Consider the following 18,634-nt stretch of genomic DNA (forward strand, 5'->3'; position numbering starts at 1 on the left):
CGCGGTTCGGTTTTTTTTTTTTTTTAATTTGAAATTTGGATTTATATAACAAATTGGAACAAGACAATGTATAATTCACATAGAAATACGGCGAATAAGGAGAAAATGATATCAATTTTATTGAGTTTGAGTTGTAACGGACAACGATACATTACAAATTACAATACATATACATAATACATCTACAACAAGCGGGTATCAAAATCAAATCAGAAGGAACATGAGGACAACTTCTAAATGTAAATGACAGATAGAGGGGGGTATTTATAGATAAAAATGGGGTAAATGGAAGAATTTGAATTTGAAATCTGAAATTAAAAAAAAAATTTGAATTTCGGAAAACCGGCGGTTTCGGCGGAAAACCGCCGGAACCGCCGGTTTCCGGGCGAAAACCGCCAGTTTCCGGGAAAAAACCGCCGGTTCGGTCAACAAACCGTCTGCCAAAAGCTGCGCCATGTTGCCTCGTGTCCCACGCCGCCTCCGACAGCCCCTGAATCGGCGGTTAACCGCCGGTTTTCACGGTTAACTGGCGGTTAACCGCCCAAAAACTGCCGGAACCGGCCGGTTCCTGTCACGACCCAATTCTCGTTAAGGATAACGAGATTGAGTAATTCGCGACTAATGGGGGATTAAAGAAGCGGGGATAGAAAGGGGGTAGAATCTGAAGAACTTGCCGAAGCCAAATGATGGATATCACAAAATAAGAACCAAGTATTCGGTTACAATTTCTCAAAACAGAGTAATTCAACAAGTCAAATGAATCAGAGTTCGATGATGAGACATTTCTATTCTCATTTAACAAAACACAGCGGACTAGGTCCCTACTGAACGACTTCGTGTATGAGGACACGAATCGCCTGGGAATCCACACGATTATTTACTAGCATCGACTCCGATCAATTCTCCTCTCTCTGGGCGTTCAACCTGCACATTTATAAATACATGCAGGGCTGAGTACAGGAGTACTCAGTGGACACGTGCCGAAAACAAAACATACAAATATAAGTTGTCATCCATCCACAGTATCACGCGGGGTTTTCTCAAAAGGCCCGAGCATACTAAATTCTTTTGTGATCTTACAAGTCCGACTGCAGTCTAAGTTCTTTCATATTCTACCATGTCTGAGAAACTAGTGTGTCGTGAAGGTGGCCACCTTCAACGAACACCCTCGCCGGCCAACCTCTCTCTAGGATGGCTCACAGCTCTTGTGCACATTTTTCCGAATAGGATTTGCGGTCCTATAGGGAACCGAATTCGTTACTAACCTTTCGGCATCGCCAAAAGTCTCGGCATATAGCCCATTTCAGACAGGTCTCAAAAACAATTATTTTATGGCATGACAACAACTTTGAAAGAGATGATCACATTTTCATTTTTCAGAAATGATATTTCATAACTTCAAAACATTTGCTTTATATCCACACTATAGTGCTGGATATTAAAAGAAAGCCCACCTGTTATGCTTATCTCCAATTAACAATTCCTCGTTCGGCCTTTCTTGCCTCTTGAACAATTTCTCCTTTAGAAATAAATAGCGTAACACGCTAATTAGTACTCAAACTATTCCTTCTGAGAAAAAGAATGCATGCATCCTATTGGATAGCAACTATCTTTGTCTCGGTTTATAGGATTCTCTTAATCCTACACCGGCTTCACTACTCCGCAGAGTTTATTTATTCACTTTACTAACTTTGGAGAAATTCTATTTTCTCTAAATAATTCTTTGGGCGCTTATTTAATAAAATATGGATTCTCGGAAAATCCCTTTCTTAGATCTTTTCTTAAGATTTTTCTTAAGGCCGCCCATGGCGTCGCGGGGCGACGCCGGTCGGCCCTTCGCATCTCCGCTTAACTTTTCACGTCTTTGGGACACTTAATTTATCTAGAGATTAATTTAATTAAGCTCCAAGCTTAATTCCTTAAATTAATCCCTTTTCCAAAATAATATAAATTTCCCAAGCACCAATTTAATTTCCCTCCAACAATAATTTTCTCCCAAGGCCCAACTGAGAAAAAAAAAACCCATTTTTTTTCCTCTTTTCTTTTATTAAATTCTGGGCCCAAATCAAATAATTTAAATGGCCCAAAATTCTCCATACTCCCTTCTATCCATCGTAACCCACTCTCTCCCTCTACCAAAGTCAACTCCCCCAACATCTCATTTTCTTTTCTTTCTCCCTCATCAAATTGAGATTCCCGATCTGGGAAGAGTAGTTCACGCTCCCTCCTTCATCTCTTTCTTTCTCCTTCCCGGCGACCGACGAATTTTCGCCTTCCCCCGCGTCGCCGTCCCGTCTCCCTTCAAACCCGTCGGCCAGTGGAGGGGAGGCGTCGCCTCCTCCTTCCTTCCCCTGCCGCGGCATGCAGCTGCTCCGCGGGAGTTTCCGGAGCTCCGCCGTCACTCGGCTTCCGTCGGACGGCCCTACACACCAAGCTAAGTCACCCTTCCCCTTTTCCCCTTTCACCATTTCGTGATTCATTCCAAGTTTGAGTTTGGACAGTAGCTTGCTAATGTTTTTGTTATATCAATCCTTGTTCCAATGATTATTGTGCTTTGAGGGGAAGTTGGGCAGTAGCTTTATCTATCCCAAGTTGTTCATTGTTTGAGGGGGGGGGGTCTCCCTACTGTGACTGCTTATGAATTGCGAAGAATCACATTGAGCAAATCTATGTTCTTGTGCTATCTTATTTGTCTATATGATGCACGAGTGAGTTATCGAGTTACCTTGCTCGGTGAACTCTTTCGGCCTGCCCTTCTCACTGTCGCTGCTCCGCTCCGCCGCTCCCTACTCCGCTGCACTCCTTTGCCTTCCAAGATTTTGGTAATTATGTGTGTGGAGTGGGGAGGGGAGGGCGGTATTTATAGGCCAAAGCCTTGGCTAGTGAGGGCTGATCCTTGGGAGGCTTCCATGCCTAGATTAGTGAAATTCTTGAGGGGAGGAAGTCCTTTGGCGGTTGCTTGAGCCTTGGTGAAAGGGAGTCCTTACTTCCACCTTTGGTTGTCCTTGCTTGCCAATTATTTCTTCTTTGAGCTTGTGTCCCACCTTTATCCTTTGTGTCAAAATTTTAATCCCCAAGTTCATGCTAAAATTTTGCAGGTGGAAAGGCTGTCCTTCTTGATGTTTGGTGGGAGCAGGAACCGAGAAGAGAGGGGATGGGGAAAGAGAAAAGGATTCCTCTGCATTTTCTTAGCTTTCTTACCAAAATAAATAGCTTCTAGCTTTTTCTACTAGGGTTGAAAGGATGGAATGGAGGAGGTAGTGTAGCTATGTGAAGTCTCTTTCACATGTGAAAACTTGTACAACTTGTATTGTATTGTACTATTAGTATTCTTATTCTTCATTAGACATTTGGATGTAGAGTTATTTGTATGCACTCACTTTTCCTTTATAAAAGTATCACAATTTACTTTTATTCTTGCACCCTTTTCTTTTGTATACCAATTATCTCATGAAGTTGTATTTGCTTTTTCTTCAACCAATTCCAATAATCTCTTATTTAAAATCTTGCTATTTAAATAGAAATCCTTGTTGCACTTAAACTTTCCTCCTCAACAAAATACTTAATTCGATTCGACGTCGAAGATTACAACAAGATATCCTTCGTTCATACGGACATTAATCGCGCTAAAAGAATCTGATAAAACGATTAAAAATCCGGGGCGTCACATTCCACCCTCCTTAAACGAAATTTCGTCCCGAAATTTGTACGGCTTTACTCGAACAGCTCGGGATATTGCTCCCTCATCTTATCTTCCAACTCCCACGTGGCCTCTTCCTGCCCGTGGTGCTCCCAAAGTACTTTCACTGAAGGAATGGATTTGTTTCTTAACTGCTGCACCTTCCTGTCCAGAATTGCCTTCGGTTTTTCCTCATAACTTAGATCCGGATTTAATATCATCTCCTCCTGATGAACCACGTGCTTCGGATCAAACACATACTTCCTGAGTTGGGATACATGGAATACGTTGTGAACATTTCCAAAGCTTGGCGGTAACGCCAATCGATAAGCTACTGGTCCCACAGCCTCTAGGATCTCGTACGGTCCTATATATCGGGGTCGGAGTTTTCCCTTGACTCCAAATCTGGCTATCCCTTTTGAGGGTGATACTTTCAAGAAAACTTTATCTCCCACCTCAAACTGCAACTCAGTCCGTCGAACATCTGCATAGGACTTCTGTCTGTCCTGAGCCTCCTTGATCCTCTCTCGGATTCTTCTGACAATTTCTATCATTTCCTCAATTACATCTGGGCCCAAAATCTTCCTCTCACCGACCTCATCCCAGTAGAGGGGTGATCTACACTTTTTCCCGTACAGCGCTTCATACGGAGCCATGTCAATCGTGGCTTGGTAGCTGTTGTTATAAGCAAATTCTATCAATGGTAGCACTTGCTCCCAATTGCTCCCTCTATCGAGCACTACTGCTCTCAGCATGTCTTCAAGCGTCTGAATGGTTCTTTCCGACTGTCCGTCGGTCTGTGGGTGAAATGCCGTGCTGAAATTCAGTCGCGTCCCCAGCTCTTTCTGTAGGCTCTTCCAAAATCTGGACGTGAATTTGGCATCTCTATCCGACGTGATCGTCGCTGGTATGCCATGCAGGCGAATGATTTCCTTCACGTACAACTGGGCTAGCTTCTCTGATCCATACGTGATAGGAATCGGTATAAAATGAGCGCTCTTGGTGAGACGATCAACTATCACCCAAATCGCGGTATTTCCTCTTTGAGATCTTGGTAACCCCGTGACAAAATCCATGGCTATATGTTCCCATTTCCACTTGGGAATCTCTAACGGCTGCAACTTTCCATACGGCCGTTGGTGTAGGGCCTTCACTTGTTGACAGGCAAGACACCTCTCGACGTAGGATGCTACATCTCTCTTCATGCCGTCCCACCAGAACTTCCTTTTTAGGTCCTGATACATCTTTGTACTCCCTGGGTGGGCGGTGTATGCGGTATCGTGCGCTTCGCTCATTATTTCATTTCTGAGCTCTTCTTGGTTGGGTACACACAATCTCCCTTCAAACGTGAGCGCATTGTCTGCCTCTTCCTGGTAGTTCTCTTGTTTACCCGTCCTCAATTTCAAACGCAACTTCTCCAGAGTTTCGTCCCGTCTCTGGGCTTCCACGATCCTGCCCCTCAAATCGGGAACAACTACTAGAGTCGAAATTATACTTTCCACCGTCTCAGGTGCTTGCACCATCTCCAAACTCATTTTGTCGAATTCTCTAAGCAGTTCTTCTTCCTGGGTGAACAGGACTGCTAGTTGGTGCTGACTCTTTCGGCTCAAAGCGTCTGCCACAACGTTGGCCTTCCCCGGGTGGTAGTTTATGCCACAGTCGTAATCTTTCACTAGCTCGAGCCATCTTCTTTGTCTCATGTTCAAGTCCTTCTGCTCGAAGAAGTACTTGAGGCTCTTGTGGTCCGTGAAAATCTCACACCTAACTCCATATAGGTGGTGCCTCCAAATTTTCAATGCGTGAACCACTGCTGCTAGTTCTAGGTCGTGTGTTGGGTAGTTGAGCTCGTGTGGTCTGAGCTGTCGTGACGCATAAGCAATCACCTTCCCATTCTGCATCAACACACATCCAAGTCCGTTCTTGGAAGCATCTGTATAGACAACGTAGTCCGTCCCTGATTCTGGGACTGCTAGTACGGGTGCGCTGGTTAATTTCTCCTTTAGTAGTTGGAAGCTTGCCTCACACTCGGGAGACCATGAGACTTTGGTTCCCTTCTTGAGTTGCTGAGTCATTGGCCTTGCAATCTTTGAAAAGCCCTCAATAAACCTTCTGTAGTAGCCAGCTAGTCCGAGGAAACTTCGGATTTCGTTGGGCGTCGTCGGAGCCTTCCAGTTCCTTACTGCCTCTACCTTGGCAGGATCTACTCGGATTCCTTCTGCTGTTACAATATGTCCGAGGAAATTCACCTCCTTGAGCCAGAATTCGCACTTGCTGAATTTGGCGTACAACTTCTCTGCCCGTAGTGTCTCTAGGGCAAGCCGTAGGTGTTCCTCATGTTCCTTTCTATTCTTGGAGTATATCAGTACGTCGTCAATGAAGACTAAGACAAACTTGTCGAGATATGGGTGGAAAACGCGGTTCATCAAATCCATGAACACTGCCGGTGCATTCGTTAGTCCAAACGGCACCACCGTAAACTCATAGTGACCATATCTAGTTCGGAAGGCTGTCTTGGGCACATCCTCCGGCTTAATCTTCAGTTGGTGATAGCCTGACTTCAGGTCCATCTTGGAGAACACACTGGCTCCCTTGAGCTGGTCAAACAGATCGTCGATCCTGGGTAACGGGTACTTGTTCTTGAGAGTCAGCTTGTTAAGCTCTCGGTAGTCCACACACATTCTCATGGTTCCGTCTTTCTTCTTGACAAACAGTACAGGTGCTCCCCACGGCGAGACGCTGGGTCTGATGAATCCCAGGTCCAGGAGTTCTTGCAACTGTACCTTCAGTTCATCCAGTTCCTTTGGAGCCATTCGATATGGTGCCTTTGATACCGGGGCAGATCCTGGTTCTAGATCTATGGTGAATTCTACTTGTCGGTCTGGCGGTAGACCCGGTAGTGTGTCAGGAAACACATCTGGAAAGTCGCGAGCGACTTCGACTTCCTCTAATTTCCTCTCTTCTTTCTCCTCTTTGTTCAGGTAGACAAGGTATGCCGGACATCCTTTCTTCATCAACTTGCTGGCTTGCAGCATTGATATTACGGACTTCCGGTTTCCCATGGAGATTCCTTGAAAGCGAGCAGGTTCACCCTCGATGGTTTTAAAGGAAATTTGCCTTTCCTTGCATAGGATGGTGGCATGATTTTCAGCCAGCCAATCCATTCCCAGGATTATGTCTACGTCCCACATAATCATAACACTGAGATTGTTTGCTACAACCTTAAGTTCACCCAGAGTGATTTCTAAGCTCGAGCAAGTACGAGATATTTCTATCCGTCCTCCTACTGGGGAAACTACTTCCATCCCATGTTCAGATTCTTTCGTCTCGAGTTTCAAAGTAGTCACGCAATGAGCAGATATAAAAGAATGCGAGGCACCAGTATCAAACAGAAGCATAACGGGTGTGTTGAAAAGCTTACCCATACCTGCCAAATTTCCCTGGTTCACCTCTGGCTGCTTCTGTCTCATCGCATAAGCTCGAGCCTGTGTTGGGAGTTTCGGCCTCTGCTGCTGATTCCTTGGTGTCTGCTGTGAATTTGATCCAGGTTGAACATTCATTGCGCGCAGTTGTGGGTGCTGAGCTGACGGGTGAAGTTTTGCTCCCGTCCCTGGGTTCTTGCTTGGGCAGTTCTTCGCAAAATGTCCAGCTCCTCCGCAGTTGAAGCAAGTATCAGCTCCTGCCTTGCAGATGCCGCCATGCAGCCTATTGCATCTAGGACACGGACTGGTTTTTGACATGTTCCCCCTGAAAGATCCAGGGGTAGTCTGGTATCCACCATATTGTGGCCTGCTTGGTCCATACCCTCCCTTCTTAGGATCAGGTTGAGCTCGTGGTCCTTCCCATCTCCTCTTGTCCCTGGGTGCTTGGGACTGAGCCGGGGGTGGAGTAGGGTTCACAGCTGGTGTAGTCTTTTCCCCCGGCATGGCTGCCTCGATGTCCAGTGCTCGTCCCAGAGCCTCAGTGTAGGACAGCCCTCCGTGGCTAGCCAGCGTCATGCGTATCTCGTGCCTAAGTCCAGTACAGAACTTTTCAGCCATCTTGGCGTCGGTATCTACCTGATCTGGGGCGTACCGAGCCATCTCACAGAACATCCGGTCGTAGTCCGTCACTGACATTCGTCCTTGCTTCAGATGGTAGAATTCAGTCTCCCTTTTCTTCCTGTAACTCTTGGGAATATACTTTTCATAGATTTCAGCTTTAAATTCCTCCCAAGTCATCTCTCCTAGTTGCATTTGAGCCATAGTCTTTTTCCTCGCCTCCCACCAAAAGTCTGCGGGTCCAGTCAGCTGAAAAGTCACACAGGACAGCCGCTCCTGGTCTGTGCAGTGTAAAAAGTCGAATATGCGTTCCAAAGCGCGGATCCATGTTTCTGCCACCGTTGGGTCTCCTAACCCGTTAAAAGTTGGTGGGTTCTGTCTCAGAAACATTTCCTCGACCCGACGATCCTGTGGTTGGGGTGGTGGCGGTGGTGGAACTGGCGATGGAGGTGGTGTTACCTCATTCCACTCCTCTTGCACTTCCCCTTCATAGATTGGGAGGTTGTTTCGGGCTTGTCCTCTGCCCCTTCCATGTCCTCGGCCTCGCGGCCTGCCTGCTCTCCGTGGTGGCATCCTATAATTTATAAAATTTTCTCATTACGTACACAACATACATGATAGCTAAACGGAAAGCTTGGATTTTTAAGATATAAACGAACACCGCTCTTCAAGATAAGGAGATCATACATAATCGCAAGTCTAGTACACCATCAAACAAGTTTGCCTCGAAAGGTCTTTTTACAAAAGAACGTACATCCAAGTACGCATCATGAAGCTCCTATACTGCGGAACATCACCAAAAGTACTTAGCCACTGCCCGTCTAACAGCTCGGGTCTTACGTGCTAATCCAAAAGAAATCTACTACCAATCTCAAAAGAAACACTACATCAGAACGCCATCATATTAAGACGTTCTGATGGTACAAGTCACCTACCGCTCCTCGTCTGATCCTAGAGAGCTCAATCCTGAACTCCCCTCAAAGTCATCATCACTATCCACAACCAGGATAGGATCCTCAAGTGCCGCCCCTGGCATATCCTCGAGCGCTGGGGGTGGAGCTGCGACCATCGGGAACAGGACCTCCTCTAGGTCCATCTCAGCGCGGATGGCCTGCAGCCAAGCCATCCTCTCCTCCGACTGCTGACGGAACCTGGCGCGGAGGTCCTCCACCCAGGGGTGAGCTGGTGGTGGCTCGGGTGCCTTGACTGCCTGTCTCACCCTCTCCGGGGCCCTCTCCTGAGCTACCATGGGGTGAGTCATCCGGACCTCTCCCGGACTCTCATCCTCGTCGGCAACCACCATCGGGGCCTTGCCTCGCCCCTCTGGATCGTGCCTAGCTCTCTCTGGCTCTGGCGTCCCTGGATGCCGGGACGGTCCTGCCTCGTGGTCGTGGCGGCCCAAGGTGCTGCCCTCGGGAGGGGTCGACATGCTCCACTGGAGTGGGGGTGGTGGAAAGTCGCCCTCCGCAACAGGTGGAACGTCCTGGAAATGGACATACTGTAAGAAGATGAATGATATAAAGCCGCGAAAGTCCCCAATCATCTCCTGGGTATCGACCCTCCTGTAAATGTAGCTACTGGACATCCAAGCGGCCCAGACCCTCCACTCATCGGGAAGTACAGAGATCAGCTGGTGGATGCCATCAAGCTCGGTGGTACCATACTCGTGGGTCCTTTCCCACAGCACGTAGAATCGGCACAGAATCGGCAGTATGCCCTCTCCGTCATACGGGCGGTAAGATCGGTATGCACGAAGCAAGTACTCCGCTAGGCTCTCGTAAGCATCAAGCGTAGGTCTGGCTGGGTCCCGTCCCTCCATCTGCACGGAGGTGGATCCCGAGTCAGAGAGTGCAGTCGTAAGAAAACGTAAAGAACGTAAAGGCGATGCATGCGAGTCTAAGGTATCACCAACTGGAGCCACTATACTGTGATCTATCGTCATTAGACTAAGTTCTCATCTCAAACTATTGTTCCGTAAGGCTTTTGTGGTGAAGAACACCAATTTCTTTGGATTTAAACGAGTGACTTGGTCACCGTGAGGATCCATCTTGTGCTAATTCCTTATAGCACCGTTCCTTGTCTTTCTGTCTTAACAGTTGCCCCTCTTGTGCTCTCACGCACTGGGCGTTGGTTTTCTGGCTAAAAGTCGTGTTTCCTTGGCTCACACTTTCATACTCAACTTTGTGATGCATCATCTATCTAAAAAAAAATCGATTGCTCGGGAAAGCAACCATAGGATTTATAGTTCATCCTTCGTAGTCCCAGTTTGAACTACATTCTCTAGGAAAGTTCTTATTTCCCTTCGATTCTTCTTTATTTCCTTTATCAGGAGGGCATCCTCGTCGCACTTGGTTCTAGCGACCTCAAAATCTCACTTCTTTAACTTTCACCTCGGTTGAATGTCCAGGAGCATTGATCGAGTCGATTATTCGAAAGGATCTAGTGAACGAGTCTAGATCTTGACTGAAGAAGTGTGTGGATAGCAGAGCCGGAAAGAAACTAGGGCTCTGATACCACTCTGTCACGACCCAATTCTCGTTAAGGATAACGAGATTGAGTAATTCGCGACTAATGGGGGATTAAAGAAGCGGGGATAGAAAGGGGGTAGAATCTGAAGAACTTGCCGAAGCCAAATGATGGATATCACAAAATAAGAACCAAGTATTCGGTTACAATTTCTCAAAACAGAGTAATTCAACAAGTCAAATGAATCAGAGTTCGATGATGAGACATTTCTATTCTCATTTAACAAAACACAGCGGACTAGGTCCCTACTGAACGACTTCGTGTATGAGGACACGAATCGCCTGGGAATCCACACGATTATTTACTAGCATCGACTCCGATCAATTCTCCTCTCTCTGGGCGTTCAACCTGCACATTTATAAATACATGCAGGGCTGAGTACAGGAGTACTCAGTGGACACGTGCCGAAAACAAAACATACAAATATAAGTTGTCATCCATCCACAGTATCACGCGGGGTTTTCTCAAAAGGCCCGAGCATACTAAATTCTTTTGTGATCTTACAAGTCCGACTGCAGTCTAAGTTCTTTCATATTCTACCATGTCTGAGAAACTAGTGTGTCGTGAAGGTGGCCACCTTCAACGAACACCCTCGCCGGCCAACCTCTCTCTAGGATGGCTCACAGCTCTTGTGCACATTTTTCCGAATAGGATTTGCGGTCCTATAGGGAACCGAATTCGTTACTAACCTTTCGGCATCGCCAAAAGTCTCGGCATATAGCCCCTTTCAGACAGGTCTCAAAAACAATTATTTTATGGCATGACAACAACTTTGAAAGAGATGATCACATTTTCATTTTTCAGAAATGATATTTCATAACTTCAAAACATTTGCTTTATATCCACACTATAGTGCTGGATATTAAAAGAAAGCCCACCTGTTATGCTTATCTCCAATTAACAATTCCTCGTTCGGCCTTTCTTGCCTCTTGAACAATTTCTCCTTTAGAAATAAATAGCGTAACACGCTAATTAGTACTCAAACTATTCCTTCTGAGAAAAAGAATGCATGCATCCTATTGGATAGCAACTATCTTTGTCTCGGTTTATAGGATTCTCTTAATCCTACACCGGCTTCACTACTCCGCAGAGTTTATTTATTCACTTTACTAACTTTGGAGAAATTCTATTTTCTCTAAATAATTCTTTGGGCGCTTATTTAATAAAATATGGATTCTCGGAAAATCCCTTTCTTAGATCTTTTCTTAAGATTTTTCTTAAGGCCGCCCATGGCGTCGCGGGGCGACGCCGGTCGGCCCTTCGCATCTCCGCTTAACTTTTCACGTCTTTGGGACACTTAATTTATCTAGAGATTAATTTAATTAAGCTCCAAGCTTAATTCCTTAAATTAATCCCTTTTCCAAAATAATATAAATTTCCCAAGCACCAATTTAATTTCCCTCCAACAATAATTTTCTCCCAAGGCCCAACTAAAAAAAAAAACCCATTTTCTTTCCTCTTTTCTTTTATTAAATTCTGGGCCCAAATCAAATAATTTAAATGGCCCAAAATTCTCCATACTCCCTTCTATCCATCGTAACCCACTCTCTCCCTCTACCAAAGTCAACTCCCCCAACATCTCATTTTCTTTTCTTTCTCCCTCATCAAATTGAGATTCCCGATCTGGGAAGAGTAGTTCACGCTCCCTCCTTCATCTCTTTCTTTCTCCTTCCCGGCGACCGACGAATTTTCGCCTTCCCCCGCGTCGCCGTCCCGTCTCCCTTCAAACCCGTCGGCCAGTGGAGGGGAGGCGTCGCCTCCTCCTTCCTTCCCCTGCCGCGGCATGCAGCTGCTCCGCGGGAGTTTCCGGAGCTCCGCCGTCACTCGGCTTCCGTCGGACGGCCCTACACACCAAGCTAAGTCACCCTTCCCCTTTTCCCCTTTCACCATTTCGTGATTCATTCCAAGTTTGAGTTTGGACAGTAGCTTGCTAATGTTTTTGTTATATCAATCCTTGTTCCAATGATTATTGTGCTTTGAGGGGAAGTTGGGCAGTAGCTTTATCTATCCCAAGTTGTTCATTGTTTGAGGGGGGGGGTCTCCCTACTGTGACTGCTTATGAATTGCGAAGAATCACATTGAGCAAATCTATGTTCTTGTGCTATCTTATTTGTCTATATGATGCACGAGTGAGTTATCGAGTTACCTTGCTCGGTGAACTCTTTCGGCCTGCCCTTCTCACTGTCGCTGCTCCGCTCCGCCGCTCCCTACTCCGCTGCACTCCTTTGCCTTCCAAGATTTTGGTAATTATGTGTGTGGAGTGGGGAGGGGAGGGCGGTATTTATAGGCCAAAGCCTTGGCTAGTGAGGGCTGATCCTTGGGAGGCTTCCATGCCTAGATTAGTGAAATTCTTGAGGGGAGGAAGTCCTTTGGCGGTTGCTTGAGCCTTGGTGAAAGGGAGTCCTTACTTCCACCTTTGGTTGTCCTTGCTTGCCAATTATTTCTTCTTTGAGCTTGTGTCCCACCTTTATCCTTTGTGTCAAAATTTTAATCCCCAAGTTCATGCTAAAATTTTGCAGGTGGAAAGGCTGTCCTTCTTGATGTTTGGTGGGAGCAGGAACCGAGAAGAGAGGGGATGGGGAAAGAGAAAAGGATTCCTCTGCATCTTCTTAGCTTTCTTACCAAAATAAATAGCTTCTAGCTTTTTCTACTAGGGTTGAAAGGATGGAATGGAGGAGGTAGTGTAGCTATGTGAAGTCTCTTTCACATGTGAAAACTTGTACAACTTGTATTGTATTGTACTATTAGTATTCTTATTCTTCATTAGACATTTGGATGTAGAGTTATTTGTATGCACTCACTTTTCCTTTATAAAAGTATCACAATTTACTTTTATTCTTGCACCCTTTTCTTTTGTATACCAATTATCTCATGAAGTTGTATTTGCTTTTTCTTCAACCAATTCCAATAATCTCTTATTTAAAATCTTGCTATTTAAATAGAAATCCTTGTTGCACTTAAACTTTCCTCCTCAACAAAATACTTAATTCGATTCGACGTCGAAGATTACAACAAGATATCCTTCGTTCATACGGACATTAATCGCGCTAAAAGAATCTGATAAAACGATTAAAAATCCGGGGCGTCACAGTTCCGAACCGTCCCGAACCGCCTGTTCGGTGACGGTTCCGGTTCGAAAAAACTTGAACCTGAACCGGACCGCGACCCGATTTGTAACGGTTCCGGTTCGGGAAATTTGCCACGGTTCCGATTCGGAACCGGAACCGCCGGTTCCGGTTTGCTGGTTAACCGCCGGAACCGGAACCGGTGGGCATCTCTAAATGTGAGTATTGGCGTCACGATGATAAATTCTCGAATAGTGGTTGACCGAATAGTGATCGAATAATTTCTAGCGTAATGGTTGAGAATACTTGAGATAGACCATCAGGCACTATACCATAACGGTTGGAATCTAGGCCCGGTCAAAGGATTTTGACCAATTATAATTTTAACGAGACATTTAATTTTATGAAATATAATGATATAGTGTCAATCTACGTTCGGAGTAGATGACCGTGGTATATTAATTTTCTCAAATCCGATTCCCGGTGAGTGAGAAATAATGGATTAAAGTTGTATAAAATTACAAACTAATTAAATAAGCTATGAGAGAAGCCATGTGATTAATTAAGATAGTTAATTATCCCACATTGGAAATTACAACCTTATTAATTAAGTATTTAATAAGAAGAATTATTCCATGTAATAATTATAGTGGACTAAGATGGGCTGTAGAGCCCACACGGGCGCCCCGCCGCGAGCCCGAGCCCGAGCCCGAGCCAAGCGGGATGACACCTTGTCAGTATGACGCGGTAAAGCCAACGTGGCTGACACGTGATGAAGTCCACGTCGTGAGCGAACCTAGACGCGTAGTGTGTCCCGATACGTTCGTCCAGGATCAACCTCTCAGCGTGTCCTGATACGTTCGTCCAGGATCAACCTCTCAGCTCTCGTAACGGTTTGTAACGCCTTGTAACGCTCGGCGGTTTCTAATCCACAATGATGACATCCATCATCACTGTTCACCCCTGCAGTGGACTATGCCTATAAATAGGCTAGCCATTCCATGCAAAGCATTCATTGTTAGAGTTTGTATACTAGAAATCATCTTTTGAGTGATTGAATATTGTAAAACTCTATATGTTATTTTCCAAAGGAATGAAACAGATTATTTTTGTCATAATGTTGTTATGTTTTACATTTAATGGAGTCATTTCATGCATCAACACACCAATTCACAAAGCATTCACTGTTAGAGTTTGTATACTAGAAATTACCTTTCGAGTGATTGAATACTGTAAAACTCTATACGTTATTTTCCAAAGGAATGAAACAGATTATTTTTGTCATAATGTTGTTATGTTTTACATTTAATGGATGTTTATTGCATATTTAAATGTATAAGCAACGTAACAATGTCTAAGTCTTTGTTTTCGTAGATCGGTTGTGGGCGTCGTCCACTTTAAGGTAACACGGTCAGTTCTGAACAAAGAAAAATAAGAATTTCACAACCTAGAGTTTCTTGCTAAGTCCACTTTAAGAACCTAGCTAGTTGGAGTTTGATTACTCTATGAATAATAAATAAACGTTTCTTTCTAAGTCCACTCTTAGAGTTAATAACATGTTAATTAATTAAGTCCATAGCAGACGTTAATTAATTAATTGACGTTTCTATCTTAAGCGCGCGGGAAATTGATGACAAACAAATGGAAACCCGGAATACTTGTAATTTCGGATTTGGATGGGCAGTGCAACATTACTTCTGTAGTGACTGCTCGTAATATTCCAATATAAACTTATATTAAATTGTAGGTTCAATTTAATTAGTAAAAAGCTAATTGGGGGAGGCCATATCCAAATTCTTCCATAGATCCCTGACTGGGCCCAATATGTGACTTATTATAAATAGGAGAATAAAGGAGACAGAAAATACACATTGTTTTCTCCAAGAATTTTCGTCCCCCTCTCCTTTAAGCAGAGAGATGATTTTCAGCTCCCTCCGTGATCAGTTTCCGTCTTCTTTATTTGAGTCCTAGTATTCTGGTAAGATCAGCCCACACTGATATCAGATTACAGTCCGAAAACTAGTCAGAAGATCTGTGGTTTAGTACTCAAGATCTTCACGCGAGCTATCTTCGATTCTTCAGTCAATCAACGAAGTAAATTGGCTTACTCCGTAGCAAACATATTTTAGGTGATAAATGCGCTAAAGCATGCTTAAATTCAAGTTATGAGCATGATACATGTGAGAATTACGCGAATAGAATTTGTCTAAATAATCTGCTAAATATATCAGAATTATTATGAGATCCGTTAGAACGCACACTTCTGCTGCCTATCCCAACATTCACAGCATAAGCTCTCTCCCTCTCCTCCATCCAGTTCGCCAGAGCTTTACTGATAGCGGTGCTGCTTCACCAGAGACGTAGCCGTTTTATCTTTGGGGACGAACACCAATCCGAGAGCACTACCGGGGCGTATCTCGTCTTGCGGAAAGAGGACTCCTCGACTCGGCTAACAACTGTTCACGGTTTACTGTTTCGATTTCTATTTTGTAATTCGTTTCAGTTTGTTCTTCTGTATTTTTTTTGGGTTGTATTATGCCTGGTTTATATCTTGTAATTCCAAAAACCAACAATCGCAAGACGAGATAGCTTGTCTTTGAAGGAATTTGGACCTTTAAACTGAAACTAAAACTTTCGAAACTTAACACCTTTGCTGGAGATGTCGACTGAATCCAACACTGCTTCTGCCACTACTCCGGCCACCACCGCTGCTGTCATCTCTTCCACCATGTCGAACACTGCACCAGTCAACACGTCGTCGATTCCCTCGATGATACCAACCCCCGGGTTAATTCCATCTTCATCAACAACCCCTTGGGAGTTCATTAACCCCTTTGGGCCCACTGGTGGATCCACCTCGAGTGGATCGGTTGGCTCCACTTTTAGTGGTTCCATCGGATCATTTATTGGATCGAGTGCTGGGGGCCTTCGAGTCTCACACGGGTGCTGGTTCCTTCTGGTCCGGTATGACCATGGCGGGCTCTATGCCCAACATGAATAGTGGGGGCTCTATGCCCAACCAAATTGTTGGCTCCTTTGGGGGCAACAGAATTTGTTCATTTCATAGACCAAGTGCGGGACCGCTGGCACCAGGAATGATGCCACCCGCCAAGAAGCCACCTAAGTTTGGAGGATCTGACTTCAAGAGGTTATACCAAAAGATGTTGTTCTACTTGACAACATTGGGCGTCGCCAACTTCCTCATGGAAAATGAGCTGCCGTCGCCAAGTGATCAAGAAACAAGGATCGAAGTCATGGCGGACTATGAAGCTTGGCGGAAAGAAGATTATTTTTGTAAAAATTTCATTCTAAGTGCTTTAGATGATAGTTTGTACAATGTATACTCCGTTGTAACCACATCAAAAGAGATGTGGGAAAGTCTAGAAAAGAAGTATAGCATAGATAATGTAGGTACTGAAAATTTTATAGTGGCCAAATTTTTGGACTACAAAATGGTCGACTCTCGACCCGTCATGGAACAAGTTCAAGAGTTCCAAATGCTCATCCACGCACTCGTGGCTGAAGGGATGACCTTGCCCGAAAACTTCACATGATGCACGATCATTGAGAAGTTCCCTCCTAGTTGCTAGGTCTTCAAGAGCTACCTCAAGCACAAGCAAAAGAGGATGACTCTCGAAGACTTGATCGTGAAATTGCGCATTGAGGCCGATGTTTGCAAAAACGACCAAAAGGCTAAGGGTTATAACCCTCTTGATGCAAAAGCAAACCTGTTGGAGCGTGGCGGTCCCTCCAACAAATGACCTCGCCCAAGTCGTCCAAATGAAAAGGACAAAGGGAAGGGCAAGCTGCCCGCTAAGAAGTTTGAAGGAGACTGCTACAAATGTGGCAAACCTGGCCACTTTGCCAAAGACTGCCGCAGCAAGAAGAAGAAGCCGGCTGCCCACGTCGTTGAGAAGGAGTTCAAGGACCGGGATGAAAGTGACCTCGTTTTTGTGGCAACCGATGAAGTGAACCTTGTGGATAATAAGGGTGGCTGGTACATTGACACCGGCGCTACTGCTCATGTCTGCTCAGACAAAAGCAAGTTTGCCTCCTACACTGTTGTTGAAGGGAGGAAGATCAACATGGAGAATCAATCATCGTCCGAAGTCCTCGACATTAGCAATGTGATTCTCATGATGACGTCCGACGTCACAATCACTTTGAAGGATGTGCTGCACGTCCCGGACATCCGCAAGAATCTAGTGTCAGGATCAATACTAGTGAATAAGAGGTTTAAACTTGTATTTGAATTTGATATGTTTGCTTTGTACAAGTTTGGGAAGTCCCTCGGAAAAGGTTATGTAACCGATGGACTTTTCAAGCTTAGTGTGGCTACACGCCTTTTCCCGAAGCCATTGGCTAATAATAATAAACCATCTACTTCCTCCTACTTGATCGTGTGTTCAAATTTGTGGCATTATAGATTGGGACATGTAAATCAAAACGCCATTAAAAGATTAGTAAACTTAGATTTACTAAAGGCAAATAAAGTAAATACCTAAGACAAATGTGAAATTTGTCTTGAAGCAAGAATGGCTAAGTTACCGTTTCACTCAGTTGAACGGAAAACAAAACCCCTTGAATTAATTCACACGGATGTATGTGATTTAAAGTTGGTGCAACTAGAGGTGGTAAAAAGTACTTTATCACTTTTATAGATGATTGCACAAGATATTGCTATGTTTATCTTTTAAGAAGTAAAGATGAAGCAATTGAAGTGTTCAAAAATTAAAGAACGAAATTGAGAATCAACTTGGTTGTAAAATCAAAGCGATTCGAAGTGATAGAGGAGGCGAATATGTAACCCCGTTTGAGGAGTTATGCAACGCAAGTGGTATAATTCATCAAACAACTGCTCCATATTCACCACAATCTAATGGTGTTGCAGAACGCAAAAATCAAACTCTAAAAGAGACGATGAAAGCGCTGCTACTAAGTTCAGGATTGCCCCATAACATGTGGGGGGAGACTATTTTGACAGCCAACTATATCCTAAACAAAATACCAATCAAAGGAAATGACATCACTCCTTATGAGTTATGGAAATGAAGGAAACCATCCTACGAATACCTAAAAGTGTGGGGTGTTTGGCAAAGGTAATGGTTTTCCGCCCAAAGAAGTTACAATTGGCCCTAAAACAGTCAATTGTATCTTCATTGGATATGCACTTAACAATAGTGCGTGTAGATTTATTGTTCACAAGTCTGAAATATCGACTATAACAGTAGAAACAACAATCGAGTCAAGGAATGTTGTGTTTCTAGAAAATACATTTTCTTGCAAAGACAAAGAAGATGTCACAACCTATTCTGAGACGAGAATTG

General features: G+C 44.5%; 2 long non-coding RNA genes across 2 annotated transcripts; both read left to right on the top strand.

Moving 5' to 3' along the window:
* Positions 1 to 2,881: 2,881 nt before the first annotated feature.
* LOC121758204 lies at positions 2,882 to 3,331 on the top strand. The gene is made up of 2 exons (XR_006041375.1): positions 2,882 to 2,998; positions 3,099 to 3,331. It is a non-coding gene; the product is annotated as an uncharacterized LOC121758204 (long non-coding RNA).
* A 9,213-nt stretch (positions 3,332 to 12,544) lies between these two features.
* Positions 12,545 to 12,994, top strand: LOC121758148. Its single transcript, XR_006041353.1, has 2 exons — positions 12,545 to 12,661; positions 12,762 to 12,994. It is a non-coding gene; the product is annotated as an uncharacterized LOC121758148 (long non-coding RNA).
* Positions 12,995 to 18,634: the final 5,640 nt, after the last annotated feature.

Source organism: Salvia splendens, chromosome 12 (genome assembly GCF_004379255.2).
Source record: "Salvia splendens isolate huo1 chromosome 12, SspV2, whole genome shotgun sequence".
Classification (NCBI taxonomy): domain Eukaryota; kingdom Viridiplantae; phylum Streptophyta; class Magnoliopsida; order Lamiales; family Lamiaceae; genus Salvia; species Salvia splendens.